The sequence below is a fragment of the Macaca nemestrina genome, chromosome 13, assembly GCF_043159975.1.
Source record: "Macaca nemestrina isolate mMacNem1 chromosome 13, mMacNem.hap1, whole genome shotgun sequence".
Classification (NCBI taxonomy): Eukaryota; Metazoa; Chordata; class Mammalia; order Primates; family Cercopithecidae; genus Macaca; species Macaca nemestrina.
The window spans coordinates 72974436-72989376 of NC_092137.1; the positions used below are offsets into that span (position 1 = coordinate 72974436).

Below are 14941 nucleotides of genomic sequence, written 5' to 3' on the forward strand. Positions count from 1 at the left end.
AAGCACAAAAAGACAAATATCAGATGTTCTCACTCATATGTGAGAGCCTGAAAAGTGGATCTCATGAAGATGGAGAGTACACTGATGGTTACCAGAGGCTGGGATAGGTTGAGGGAAGGTGGTGAAGAGAGTACTAATTGATACAAACATACACTTAGAGGAAATAAGACCTGATGTTCAATAGGGCAATAGAGTGACTACATTAAACAACCAATTGTACATTTCAAAATAGCTAGAAGAGAATAACTGGAATGTTCCCAGCATAAAGAAAAGATATATATTTAAGGTGGTGGATATCCCAATTACTCTGATTTGATTATATGAATGTATCAAATTATTACATATACCCTGAAAATATGTGCATATAATATGTATCAATAAAAAAGAAAAGGAAATATTCAGAAAAAAACAATTAAAATAGCAATAAAACAATAAATAATACTATTTTGTAAATCCTCCAATGGTTTCCTTCTCACTCAAAGACAAGTCTTTACATTGACTCTCAAGGCCTACATCAGTATTTACCAAGGATACTTTTAAAATATACTAATGCCCAGGTTACAGCCTCAGTAGTTCAGATTTAACTGGTCTAGAGTGTAGGGCATTGGTGTTTACTGAATGAAAGGCTATGATTGTCAATAACCTGCCCAGCCTTTCCCAACACAGGGATGCCTACAACTCTGGCTAGCCAGAGTGTCCCATTCCTCTGGTCTTGTTTAAGATTGAGCACATGATTCAAGCTGAGTCATATTCTGGGCCTTTGGTAAAGTTATCTGGCAAAGTATATGGTTAATATTTAACATTATGTAAGCCCAGAGCTGCCGAAGGCCATCATTGTCATCCTTCATTGTTAAAGTTTCCTTAACAATAAAGTCTTAACAAAGAAAAGCAGACTGTTTAGCACACTAGACCCATGTGTGTTTAAAGGGAGATCCATTCCTGGAACTTTCAATTATATGTGCCAGTAAATTCCTTTTTTTTCTTTCTTTCTTTCTTTATTATTATTATTATTTTTTTTTTTTTTGACTAAGGTAATTTAAGTTAGGTTTCTATCACTGGAAAGAAAATAATTCCTATCACAATTATAAGCATGCTTAGTTTTTAAATTCCTAAGATTAGTCTTTTACCACCATCAGCCCTCAATTAGACAGTAAGACCCTAGCAGAAAAATTATTCTCTTCACAAACTTGTATCTATCACATTAATAGTACAGTGTCTGACAAATGGCAGATACTGAAATATTCATCTACCAACCAAAAGAGTTTGGGGTTTGTTTGTTTTTTATATATTTAAAACTTCACTTCATTTAGAAGTAACACTGAAGAAGGATATTTGCTTTTGCAGAAAGGATGGATTCTACAACTTTAAAGGTTTCTCTCACCACTTTGATTTTATGAGACTCTATAATCTCTTTTTATCAGTGAGTTTCACCAGAAAGTTTCAGCTATCTCACTTTGTATCTCCCCAGTTTGGTCCTTTCAGTTCCCACCAATCAAGCATACTCCCAATCTCATTTCAAGGACACCATCCTTCTGAGATTTCTCTCAAGTGTTGCTCTATGATTAAGAAGGTCCTACCTTCTACAGATGATCAGACTCCCCATCTTCTTATAGAAAGTATTTTGTTAATTAACAGTCTTGGAACCAGTGCTGTATTAACATTCAGTGTCCCTCACTTTCACATTTGTCTACAAACATGAAGGCAAAATGCACTTCTACATATTTTCATTTACTACAATCGTTTATGTCTATCGAGTGGTAATAAATCGTATACCTTTTAAAAGGTTGTGCAGGCTGAGCATGGTGGCTCACACCTGTAATCCAAGCACTTTGGGAGGCCGAGGCAGGCAGATCACAAGGTCAAGAGATCGAAACCATCCTGGCTAACATGGTGAAACCCTGTCTCTACTAAAAATTCAAAAAATTAGCCAGGCGTGATAGCGGGCTCCTGTGGTCCCAGCTACTCAGGAGGCAGTGCTTGCAGTGAGCCGAGATCGCGCCACTGCGCTCCAGCCTGGGTGACAGTGCGAGACTCCAACTCAAAAAAAAAAAAGATTGTGCAACTGACTGAAAAACATAAATAATGATAAATACATAAACAGATAAATAATGATTATTTATCGGTTTAAATTACAAAGGCCTAAAGAATAGACAGTGTCAATGTAACTAAGTTGTGCAATGCATGATATACATGTGTGTAACAATGATGTTTAAATGCTTCCTAAATATATGCCTTTTCATATTTTTAGGCTAATACCAAACTCTGATACATAAACCCTCTACAAAATTGGGTTGATGTGTTTCTTTATATACCACTCAAAACAAGCACTACTAAAATATCTTGCTCCACTATGATTTGTACAGGTATACACCCAAAATAGTACCATCCAGAGGAGGCCTACTGATAAATGCTATATGATCAAGGAATATCACTAACTGGTTCTTTGAACTTTGTACTGACTTTCATGTTTGGAACTCTGTAACACAAAACTGCCACAGTTGATTAAAAAATAAAAAGCTGAATGAGATCTCTCCTAGTATAAAGACAGCATTTAAACATTCTATTAGTCTGATAGCATTAAACAGAATCTTCTGAACAATCTACCTAAAAGTTGAGATTCTCTGTAAATAACTGACTGTGCAAACTGGATTAATTATTTGAATATTTTTCTTGTGGAATCTTTACAGCTCATAAAATCCCCTGAGGCAGTTTCAAGCAGCTAAATGCCTTAAACTGGCAGGTCAAACATCACGATTAGAAAGCACAGGCCGGGCACCATGGCACATGCCTGTAATCCCAGCACTTTGGGAGGCCGAGGCAGGTGAAACACTTGAGCCCAGGAGTTTGAGACCAGCCTGGGAAACATGGCGAAATCTTGTCTCTACAAAAAATACAAAAATTGGCCAGGCATGTTGGCATGTGCCTGTAGTCAGCTACTCAAGAGAGTGAGATGGAGAGAACTACTTGAGCCTGGGAGGTTAAGGCTGCAGTGAGCCAAGATCACACCACTGCACTTTAGCCTGGGTGACAAAGTGAAACCATGTCTCAAAAATCTTTTCTAAAAAGGGCGGTGTGGGGGGACAATGTACAAACCACAAAGTTTTCTATTTATCCTCTATCTTTGGCTCAGTATACTTACATTAGTATACTTACAGTATACTATACAGACATAGAGGTGCTTTCCTCTATGTTCTACTAATACATCTCTGGCACTTGAATCAAGCTATAGCTCCCTCTGTAGCAGAATTTTTTTTTAAGACAAACACACAGACACCCCTTCACTGACTTTTTCCAAAGAAGTTTTCATTGAATAGAAGATAGACTCCAGAAAACAGCCCTTATGAAGGGATATGGCATGAACAGACCAGGCTCTGAACTAATAAGTGTACATTTCATTCTAGTTTTTTAAAAAAAAAAAAAAAAAAAAAAAAAGAAGAAGAAGAAGTAGGTTTTCAACTTCTAAGAGGGGAAAAAAATCAGTTTTACTTATGATAAGCCACTCTTAGTCTTTAGAGAATGCCCTGGCCATTTTCTGTCTCTCAACTCAGAACTTCAACCTTTCAAATGATTTTTTAAAAAGGTTCAAACACTACAAAGCATCTGATTTAGTGAAAAGCACTTTAAATACCTCTCCAAGTACTCCCCACAGGATCAAAATGTCATAGAAATGTTGTAAACACTATCAGTCATGTTCCAGAGAACAATTTAAACAAACATTGTTTTGCTCTTTTGTCTGGAAAAGTAATTTCTGAAGTGAAGAGTTCAAAACTTTTAGCCCTACATACTACGCAGTAAGAAAAAAAAAATACATCTTTTAAGCATCAGAAGCAGAGTACACAATAGGCTTTGTCTTGTTAAACAAAAGAACATGCTTTTATTTTCAATCATTTCCAGCTGTATGATCTGGCCTTCACAGAATCAGAAATTAACAGCATATGGCATCTGGCTACCTGCACAGACTACATATAAAATTTGAAATCTTCAATAAGATTAACGAGTCTAGTGGTTGAAAGTGGAGGGGGAACCACCGAACACCATTTCTTATACAGAGGCAATAACTCTAACCAAAGAGGGCAAGAAAAATCATCCCTGCCTAATCAGATGTCAACTATATTCCTGTGAAGTGACTCATATCACAAGATCTTTATACTTCCTAGGCAACTTTTAAAATATACTACCACTGACTACATAACTGTTCTGACTTTCAAACAAGAAAGGAATTCTACCAAAAACCCCCAGAACAAAAAATTTCTGGACTAATCCACCTCATGAGAGATACATGAGAGTGATGCTTTGGACCCAAATGGGCCAGAAAGAAGAAAAACACAAACGACTATCATTCTCATCATAAATAAATTCCACTAAATCTTAGTAGCAGAATGTCTTTAGTCTTTTTGCATAGAATCTTAGCCTAAGATTCAGCCATACAGCCCAAATCTCTAATCTGATTCTCAGCTAGCATAACATAAACCCTAGAACTTCCTTCCTGTAGTTGTACACAAATGGGGAGAATGAGTGTAGGACAATAAAGAGTAAGTATCAGCAGGGTGCAATGGCTCACATCTGTAATCCCAGCACTTCAGGATGCCAAGGCAGGAGGATCCCTTGAGCCCAGGAGTTCAAGACCAGCCTGGGCAACAATGTGAAACCCTGTCTTTATTTTTATATTTAAAAAAAAAAAAAAAAGGAAAAAGGGATAGTAAGTATCAGCAAACTTAGAAGAAATATCTGATCAAAACAGTCAAGACTGATCCTTTCCTCCCCCTCCCCAACACTTTCCTCTACAGCTTCAGACACCCAACACCTTCAAGTGTACTCTTCACACTTTTAACCCTGTTTCATCTGGATCCTCTCCAAAACACTCTGAGTTGAGCTTCAGTGGGCCTAGAAGTCAAACAGTGCTACATTCTTTGACAGTTTACTTCATAACTCCTAGAAGAGAAAAACAATGTAATTTATTCACAAATATCATCAAAGGTGGGTTTGCTTAAAGTAATTTCATCAACAAAGTTTAATTCTGCCTTCAAGTCTTTGGATTTCATAAGAGTACTCAACAGTGCCTAACATGAAGACATGTAGAAAATCCAAACACATTTAGAAGCAGAACTGAAGTCTCTTAATGACATACAACTCAGAAAATGCAAAATAAAAAGATGAGCAATCCATGAGGAAGTTAACTACTTTATTTTTAAGACATGCATGGTCTAAGGACAATCAACCACTGGAATTCCTAAATCAAAAACTCTTTTAGTGACAATAGAGGATTGCTAGATTCCAGTAGGACTCTCTAGATTTAATTTAAAAAAAAAATACTTAAAAGAATAACAAACATGTTTTCCCTCTCAGATTCTCCCTCTCTCTACAGTTCTCACCAGGACCCTGACAGCCTGACAACATCAATGTATTGCACATCCTGAGGCACTAGGTCAACTGCAGGAATCTATCTATCGCAGCTGTTAATGTTTTAGCTTTACTTGAAATTTCAGAAATGCAAATGCAACGTACCAACAGCTGTTCACACTTTCAATTTTTTCTTGCAAAGCAGGTCATGAAATGTGGCTTGCTAAACATTTGTAACACAGTTACCAATTTCTGTTTCAAGGCCTATAAATACTGCTGCCGCTAGTGTACAATCTGATTTCACTGCCCAGTAGTGAAACAGTGTGGCTGGAGGTCCACCAGAAAGGAGATATGTCTGCTTATTAAGGAACTGGAGCAGGCTGGGCGCTGTGGCTTACGCCTACAATCCCAACACTTTAGGAAGTCAAGGTGGGCGAATCACTTGAGGCCAGGAATTGGAGGCCTCATGGCCAACATGGCGAAACCCCATCTTTACTAAAAATACAAAAATTAGCCAGGTATGTTTGCACACAACTGTAGTCCCAGCTACTCAGGAAGCTGAGCATAAGAATCGCTTGAGGCCAGGAGGCACAGGTGGCTGTGAGCCAAGATCGTGCCACTACACTCCAGCCTGGGCGATAGAGCAAGACTGTCTCCAACAACAATCACAAAAAAGGAACTGGAGCAGACTAATAGTTAAAACACACACCACAACAGTCTGTTTAAATTAGAACATAGATACACTAACATGTGTGCATGCACACATCAAATTAGTGAGCAATATGAATTCTCAATACATACACTTAATTAAAATTTGTGAGGACCTATTGTTTTGTAATCTCCTAGGATTTCATCAGACACAAAGAAAAATTACCTCAAGATACAATCTCTCTTCTAAAGTAAGCACACTAACAGGATAACTCTTAAAATTATTCCACATTATCAACTACTTTGAAATCCTAACGAAAGTTATGGATCCTCTCCCCAGAAATACATGCAGATATACTGATCTTTCGTATAATTTCTTTTTTTTTTTAAACAGAGTCTGATTCTGTCACCCAGGCTGGAGTGTAATGGCGTGATCTTGGCTCACTGCAACCTCTGCCTCCTGGGTTCAAGTGATTCTCCTGCCTCGGCTTCCCAAGTAGCTGGGATTACAGGCACATGCCACCATGCCCAGCTAATTTTTGTATTTTTTAGTAGAGACAGGGTTTCACCATGTTGACCAAGCTGGTCTTGAACTCCTGACCTCAAGTGATCCACTCGCCTCAGGCTCCCAAAGTGCTGAGATTTACAGGCGTGAGCCATCGTGCCTAGTCTATCTTGCATATAACTTCAGGGGGTTAATAGACCTCCTGAACCCTTTGAATGCACCCCAGATTAGGAACCCCTGTTTAAAACAAATATATTTAAAGGTAAACCAAAGAAATGTGGGTTTCTTAGATGTAATCTGTCAAGATTATGTTTTTTGGAAGTGCATTTTCATTAAGAAAAGGAAGGAAGTTTGGCAGAAAGAATAACATTTCTGATTTAAAAACTGGTAATCTCATGAGATTTCGCTGACGGTATAAAGTTGTAAAATGAATTGGGAGGAGGTAACAGAAAAAGTAAAGTGTGCATTCATAATTGGAGAAAATATTCTCTGAAGAAAAGAGAAAAGAGGAACTATAAAATTGTTAAATCTTAGAAGTTGATGGAAATGGCAACAAAAGTTTTCAGAAGAGAAATGGAATATAAACAATGCTTGGCTGGAAACAATGATTCTGGTAGTACTGGCAATGGTGACTAGCCAAGGGAAGGCTACACAAATTAGAGGGTTAAGAGCACAGACTCTGAAAAATGATCCTGGATTGACTCCTAGATCTAAGCAAATTTTTTTCTTTTATAAAATTTGGATAAGATTTATAGATTAAATAAGAATACAACATAAATATAAATTTCCTGATTTTAATAATGTGATTATATAAGAGAATGCTGTTTTCCTGAAGATGTCATTATCTCTATAATGAACTCTAAAATTGTTTAGAAAAATATATATGGATAATAAAAGGAGAAAGCAAATATGGAAAAAATGCTAACATTTGGGGAATCCAGATAAAGTGTATATGGACTTGTTTGTGCTATTTCTGCAAGTTTTCTGTAAGTCTGCTATTATTTCAAGAAAAGGGTTCTAAAAAATCATAGGCTCTGAAGTATGGCTGCCTAAATCCTGGCTCTGCCACTTACTAGCTACGTAACGACGTGCAAGTACATTTTTTAACCTCTCTTTACCTATTTTCTCATTTGTAAAATTGACACAATAAAAGTATCAGCTCAAGTTGTTGTAAAGAATAAAATAATAATCAGAGACTTCATCTAAAGCATTTACAACAGTGCCTAACAGATAAGAAGCACTCTGATCTGGCCTGGCCCAGTGACTCATGCCTGTAATCCCAGTACTTTTGGAGGCCAATGCGGTGGATCACCTGAGGTTAGGAGTTTGAGACCAGTCTGGCCAACATAGTGAAACCCCATCTCTATTAAAAATACAAAAATAAGCTGGGTGTGGTGGTGCATACCTGTAATCCCAGCTACTTGGGAGGCTGAGCAGGGATGAACCCAGGAGGCAGAAGTTGCAGTGAGCTGAGATCTTGCGACTGCACTTACGGCCTGGGCGACAGGGCAAGACTCCATTTCAAAAAGAAAAAGAAAAAAAAAGGCCGGGCACGGTGGCTCACGCCTGTAATCCCAGCACTTTGGGAGGCCGAGGTGGGCGGATCACGAGGTCAGGAAATCTAGACCATCCTGGCTAACACGGTGAAACCCCGTCTCTACTAAAAATACAAAAAATTAGCAGGGCGTGGTGACGGGCGCCTGTAGTGCCAGCTACTCGGGAGGCTGAGGCAGGAAACTGGCGTGAACCCGGGAGGCGGAGCTTGCAGAGCTTGCAGTGAGCCGAGATCGTGCCACTGCACTCCAGCCTGGGCGACAGAGCAAGACTCCATCTCAAAAAAAAAAAAGCACTCTGATCTTCATCATTATTGTTACCATTATTCCTTTTTATATAACCCGTATCCATCCCCATTTCACCACACCATTCTCTGTCTTAGATCAGGTCCATTCTAGGGGGAAAAAGAGAGAAGCAAGCAAACTTAATGGGAAAAGTTATGGTTCTTTAGTTAGAGGATTATGGCTCTTCAGTGTGGACTCCCAGCCTCCAGGCTGTTCCTCCTTTAACCTATCCTCTGAATGCTGTCAAGGAATCTTCAGTCTTCATACATGCACCCGTTTACATACAACTCTGATAAGTTTATGGCCTTCTTAAAATCTTCAATGTTAGCTTTAAGGATAAAATTCCAATTTCTTTAATTTAGTATATAAAGTCTATCATGATCTAGCTGCAGCATACCCCTTTGTTCTCATCTTTCAACACACGTCCATAAATATACCCTTCACTCAGACCTCAGAGAATTACTTGCCCAAGCCCTAAAATAGAATATTCTCTCTGCCTGGAATAGAATTTCACCCTTATTTATCTAGCCAACTCATATTCACCCTCAAAATTTATCTCAGTCTGATGCAGGTGCCGCTGTGAGCACACCAAAACTCCATATGCATGCCTCCAATACGGTATCATACTATAATCACTAGTCTGTTATGTTTATTAGGTTCTAAGTCTTAGATGGCGAGAGTCTTAGATGTCTTTTAAGGCTCTGAATCCCAACACAAAACCTGACATAATAAGGGCTTTCAATTACTGTTAAGTGAATTAATCTCTTGACAAAAAACCAATAGTGTGTACCAGCTCTTAGCCATACCCTTAGTCCTAAAAGTCCAGTATGTGTGTACACATAGGATAATCTATTGGGTAACAAATGAAAGCATTTGTCAAATACAGAGGACTATACACTTGAACCAACTCTATACTAAAGCAAGTATATAAAATATTAGCTGTGTACATTTTAATGATTAAAAAAAACTAGCTCTATGACTCAAGAGGTCAGAAAAAGTAAATGGCAGTAGAGTTGGTAAGAAAAGGGATTCCCCTGAACACATATTCATGAATTTCCTAATACACAATAGCCACAACAATAATGTACTCTTGATTTATTAAAAACAATATAAATAACTAAAAATGCTTTTGCTGCCAGAGACATACACCATTTAAAATGACAACTCTTCTACTAAATCCTTTCTCTCCACTAGCCAAGAAATAGAAAGAAGGCCTAATTTTAGTTCATGAAGTTATTTCTAACCAGAATCTCTTTAAAAAAAGAAAGAAAGAAAGAAAGAACTAATACAATCTCTCTGAGAAGGCTTTAAATCATGCCAGTTACAATGGCTGGTTAATTCCTAGAACCAAAGTCTTGATCAGAGTTCTCTTTCCCACCATAAGGTGGGCAAAACACATGGCCAAATAAAAAAGGTGCCAGAAAAAGGCCCCTGAGCTGTATTAAACACAATGAAAATAACGTTTGAAAATAGTATCTTTCCCAGCTGGAAACACAATGGCTCCAACCATTTCCTCATTCTTCCTAACATTTCTTTTTCACAAATGGATATACTGACTTATTATTTTTTCCATTCAAGAAACAAAATCCCAGGAGTTGAGGATCGCAATTTAAACCAGATAAAATACAGACAGTAACATAAAAAGTCAACAAACTCTAAGACATATTTTATCAGTTTCCTTTTTTATATTCTCTATCTCCTTTTCTTCTTTTTACCTTTTTTAATTCCCATCCCTTCTGTAAGAAAACTCACTAAGAAGCTTCTTGAAAGAGAACATGTTTCAAATGAATTTTGAATGGAGCAATAATGGGCTCACATAAACCATCAGAGTGACCATAAAGGGACAAAAAGAGAGTACGGAAGAAAAACAGAACTATTCATTCAATCAATAATTTAAAAAGATATAAGCTGCCTGGTGACAAAGTTACTAAGTATTGATATTTAAACTGATTTGCCTCTGACTATTTATAAACAAAGCCGAAAAGAAAATCAGGAGGAGAAAATCCCTCTTGATTCCATATACAAAGTAAAAAGGTTAAGAAGCTATTCCATGGTATTATTTTATATACTAGAACTCCAAATTCTATTGTGGGATTTCGGGTAAACACTGGATGAGATATACCCTCTATAATTATTATTTCTTTCAATGAACCACTATAAAAGTTCTCATGTAATTCCAGGGCTCTGTGGAACAACATTTAAAAGCCACAGAAAAAGTTGTCTATTCTTAACTCCAACTAATTTGCTATACTTCTTAGAATATCAAACTCTATCAACATTTGACAATCTTGCTACCCAGGTATACAGATGAAGGAACAGCAATAATGTCATACTAAGCCTCACTTAAAGAGTTTCTGCACAAACTACCATGTACTTCCTGCCCTCTCTACTAAGAAAAATACTTACTTTGAAAGCTTTTACCATCTGAATCAGTTTCTCTGGATTATGAGTTCCTAGAAGGCAAAGCTATGTCTTTTTCATTGTGGATTCTCCACCTTCCTCAACCCTGCCCACTCAGAGCTTTACACATAGCAGATGCTCAAAAAGTGGCCTTTTTTAAAAAAGAGAAAGAATCCAATGTCCAGTAACACAGGAATAGTTAAATTATGGTATTTATATAATAATTTTTTTAATGATTTGGTAGATTTACACTTATGGACATTAAATATGTCTAAGAGGTGAATGGAATGGCTATAATTTGTATGCATAGTTCAAGCCCATTTTTGCAAATATATATATATAGACATGAATGTATAGATAAATAAATGATTCTCATTTATACATAAGAAAAATCTAAACCTTTTTCAACAAAACATTAACTGGCAATCTGTGGGCAGTGGGATTTTGAGTGATGCTTACATTCCTGTTCATATATACTTTTATATAATATTTTAAAAACTTAAGTAATGAATAGTAGCTTCTCCCAGAGATATCAAAACAATAAAGATGTTTTCAAATGTGGGGGAAGTGAAGTAAATTGAACTTTCTAAGCCAATTACTATTCTTTTCCCCAGTTCTCTGAAGTGACTTCAGTCTAGCTCTCTCTCAGATTGTTGCTCCTCTGTCATTTACTTTATCATTCCACCCTTTCTCTTTGTGCTTTCTTCACCCATTGCTTCATCCATGTCCCAAAACAAGGCAGATAATTCATCATCTAGGGCACTGCAATTTACTTATTTATTTGAGACAGAGTATCGCTCTGTCACCCAGGCTGGAGTGCAGTGGCGCAATCTTGGCTCACTGCAACCTCCGCCTCCCAGATTCAAGCGATTCCCCTGCCTCGGCCTCCCAAGTAGCTGGGATTACAGGCACCCGTCATCACGCCCAGCTAATTTTTGTATTTTCAGTACAGACAGGGTTTCACCATGTTGGCCAGGCTGGTTTTGAACTCCTGACCTCAAGTGATCTGCCCACCTCGGCCTCTCAAAGTGCTGGGATTAAAGGCATGAGCCACCGCACCAGACCGCAATGTATTCTTATACCTCTTTCATCTCTTATTCCTCATATCTCAGTCTAAACCAAAAATAAATGTTGACCACCATGAGATAACACCACATACCCACCAGAATAACTAAAATTTAAAAGACTGACAATAAATAATGCTGGCAAGGAAGTACAGCAATTGAGGAAACAAAAAATGGTAAGAACTACTTTACAAAAAGGCTTGGCAGTATCTCATAAAATTCTGATCCAGAATTCCACTGCTAGGTATATTTACCCAAGAGAAATGAAACAGATATCCACAAAAACACCTTGTATAAGGATGTTCATAATAGCTTCATTCATAGTAGCCCCAAACTGAAACATCCCAGGTATCCATCAGTAGGAGAATGAATAAATTATTAAATTCATATAAGAGAATACAACTCATTAATGAAATGAACTACGGAAACATGTAACGACATAGAGGCATATCAAAATTATCATGCTGAATAAAAGAAGCTTTATATAAAAGAGTACATCCTGTATAACTCCATTTATATGAAGTTCTACAACAGGCAAAACTAATCTATAGTGGAAAAAATCAGAACAATGGTTGCCCATGGGGAGGCGAGGGGAGAGGACTGAGTGGAGAGGGAAATGAGTGAAGTTTCTGGGATGATGGTAATGTTCTCTATCTATTAAGATAGCGGTTTACGTTAAGCAGGCAAGATAGGGGTTTAGGTTAAGCATTTGTCAAAAACTCGCTTCAGATTTGCGTAGATTTGAGGTATTTAAAATTTACCTCAAAAGAAAAAAAATCAAATATTGACCTCTAACTAATATAATGCATCCTTAAGTGTTTAGAGGTGCAGTGTACCTAGGTCTCGAACTTACTTTAAAATGCATTAAAAAGATGTGATGGGTTGATGGATAATCAATGGATATATAATAAAGCAAGTTATAAGAGATTAATCATATTAATAGAATCTAGGTGGTAAGTAAATATGGTGGTTGACTATACAATTCTCCCAACTTTTCTGTATGTTTGAAATGTTTCAAAATGAAATGTCAAGAAAAAAATACTAAACTTTGATCTCCAAGTCAAATTACTTTTTGCTCAGTCTCCAGAGATAGTCTCATTTTGCAGCAAGCAAAGTCAGTTTCCCTCTACTTAGACCAGTAGGCAGGCACATTCTGTGTACTACTTAGCAGTGGGGGTCAAAAGTGGTAAATTAGCAAGTTTGCCCAGAGGGAAGATTGGTCCCAAAAGATGAGCCGAAAAGGACAGTCACTGATGCAAAGCAATCAGAGTGACTATACTACTACTGACTGTAACAGCATCTATGGTAACTGTTGTTTTGATCCCAAAAAACCAATAGTACTTTCAACCAGTACTAGATCCCCTTTAGGAGAGTCTGCCACTACCACCCAAATACTCACTAACATTCTTAGGCAGCTTTTCTACTCTAAGTACAACCAGAAGTACCTTCTAACAAAAACACACACAATTTTGAATTGTAACATGGGACAGATTTATGGAATATGGAAGACATTAAAGTATTTGCTTTCTCTCTGAAAATAAAGAGTGCAGACTCATAAACAATGCCTAAAAGGCATTTCAGCAGCTTAATCCATGCAGGACATGTTTTGCTTTTTGAGACAATCAGGAACTATTGGGTACAGGAAGCCATAAACAACAAGAATTTGGCTTAAGAAGGAGAACAGAATAAATGTTTTTTATGGAAATCACTTAACATTTTTTTGAAGGGGTTTATTTATATGTGACAAAGCCTACAAGACAGAACTTGTATATAAGTAGCAGCTCTTACAATACATCAACCATTGACTGACTTCTCACGACAGTGGCACCAAGCAGGGCCAGTCTGTCAGCATTTCCATCAACAACTACATTTGCTGAGCTTAATAATTCCCTTTTTTTCCCCAATTTTCTCCAGACAGAGGAATCCACTTAGCTGGTTCTCAGCATTCAGGCTCAGCCAAGAGTTTTTCTTCTTTTAAGTTCCATTGTATATAAAGTCTGAAGTTCGGTAAAGTGGATTTCCTTAGGTAGGCTTAGTCTTTTAAGTCTAAGGAATGAAAGAAGCACGATAGGAAAACCACCCACAGAATTCTGTAACTTAACAAACATGCCACATACAAAATTTACTGAGTTAATAAGGTTTAACATAGAATAAAACAAACAGTACCATGGGGTAGAGAAAGAGATACTCTCTTAGCGAAAAAGTACTATTTTCAATAGATATCTTAGAATGTACAATTATTATCTGATATTCCTAAAAGCAAAACAACTTATGAATAAGGTACAGATTTTTTGCAACAGGTAGTATGTGAAAAGTCCAGGTCTCTGAGATAAAGAATTAGTGTTCTGTTTTGAGGCTTCTGTATAACCATAAGCAAGATACTGAATTCTTTACTTACCCCATCAGTAAAGTTAATCAAACTTTCTAAATTTTTATGTTCAAAGACTCGAACTTCTCATGCAAACCACAATAAGTGTTATTGCTATGAGTCTTATTCCTTCCGACTACAAAAGAGGAAGCCCAGTACGATACATATAAATAGCACTAACATTCCAAATGACAATATTCAGTATGTCCTACACAAATAGGGAGTACATATCTCATACACACTAAAATAACAAAACCTTCCTTTCGGCCAGGCGGTGGCTCACGTCTGTAATCCCAGCACTTTGGGAGGCTGAGGCGGGCAGATCATGAGGTCAGGAGATGGAGACCATCCTGGCTAACACGTGAAACCCCATCTCTACTAAAAATACAAAAAATTAGCCGGGTGTGGTGGTGGGCACCTGTAGTCCCAGCTACTTGGGAGGCTGAGGCAGGAGAATCGCTTGAACCCGGGAGGCGGACCTTGCAGTGAGCTGAGATCACACCACTAGACTCCAGCCTGGGTGACAGAACCAGACTATGTCTCAAAAAAACAAACAAAAAACCTTTGTTTCTTCCCCAACTTCCCAACTTTCACTCCTATGTTTTTCTTACTTTATAGTATTTTATGGATAGGCTGGTAAGAAATAATTACTTGAAATATTTTTCTTCAGATGCTCAGAAATAGATAAATTGTTAATGACTGGGGCACTATATGCAATCAAACATTCTGTTCAATACTGTTGGCTGCACAGCCTTATTTTATTTTTATGTTTTCTTCG

At 37.4% G+C, this 14941-nt stretch overlaps 1 protein-coding gene and 1 long non-coding RNA gene across 7 annotated transcripts in view; both read right to left on the bottom strand.

Annotated features, from left to right (window-relative positions):
• LOC105465254 (exocyst complex component 6B) overlaps window positions 1-14941 on the bottom strand; it is a 676825-nt gene that overhangs the window by 521690 nt on the left and 140194 nt on the right. The gene's annotated exons all lie outside the window — the stretch shown is intronic.
• LOC139357893 (uncharacterized) overlaps window positions 1-14941 on the bottom strand; it is a 104676-nt gene that overhangs the window by 63264 nt on the left and 26471 nt on the right. The window contains exon 1 of the long non-coding RNA XR_011611896.1: window positions 1-14941. This exon is cut by the window's left edge and continues 43529 nt beyond it; it is cut by the window's right edge and continues 26471 nt beyond it. This is a non-coding gene — a long non-coding RNA (uncharacterized lncRNA).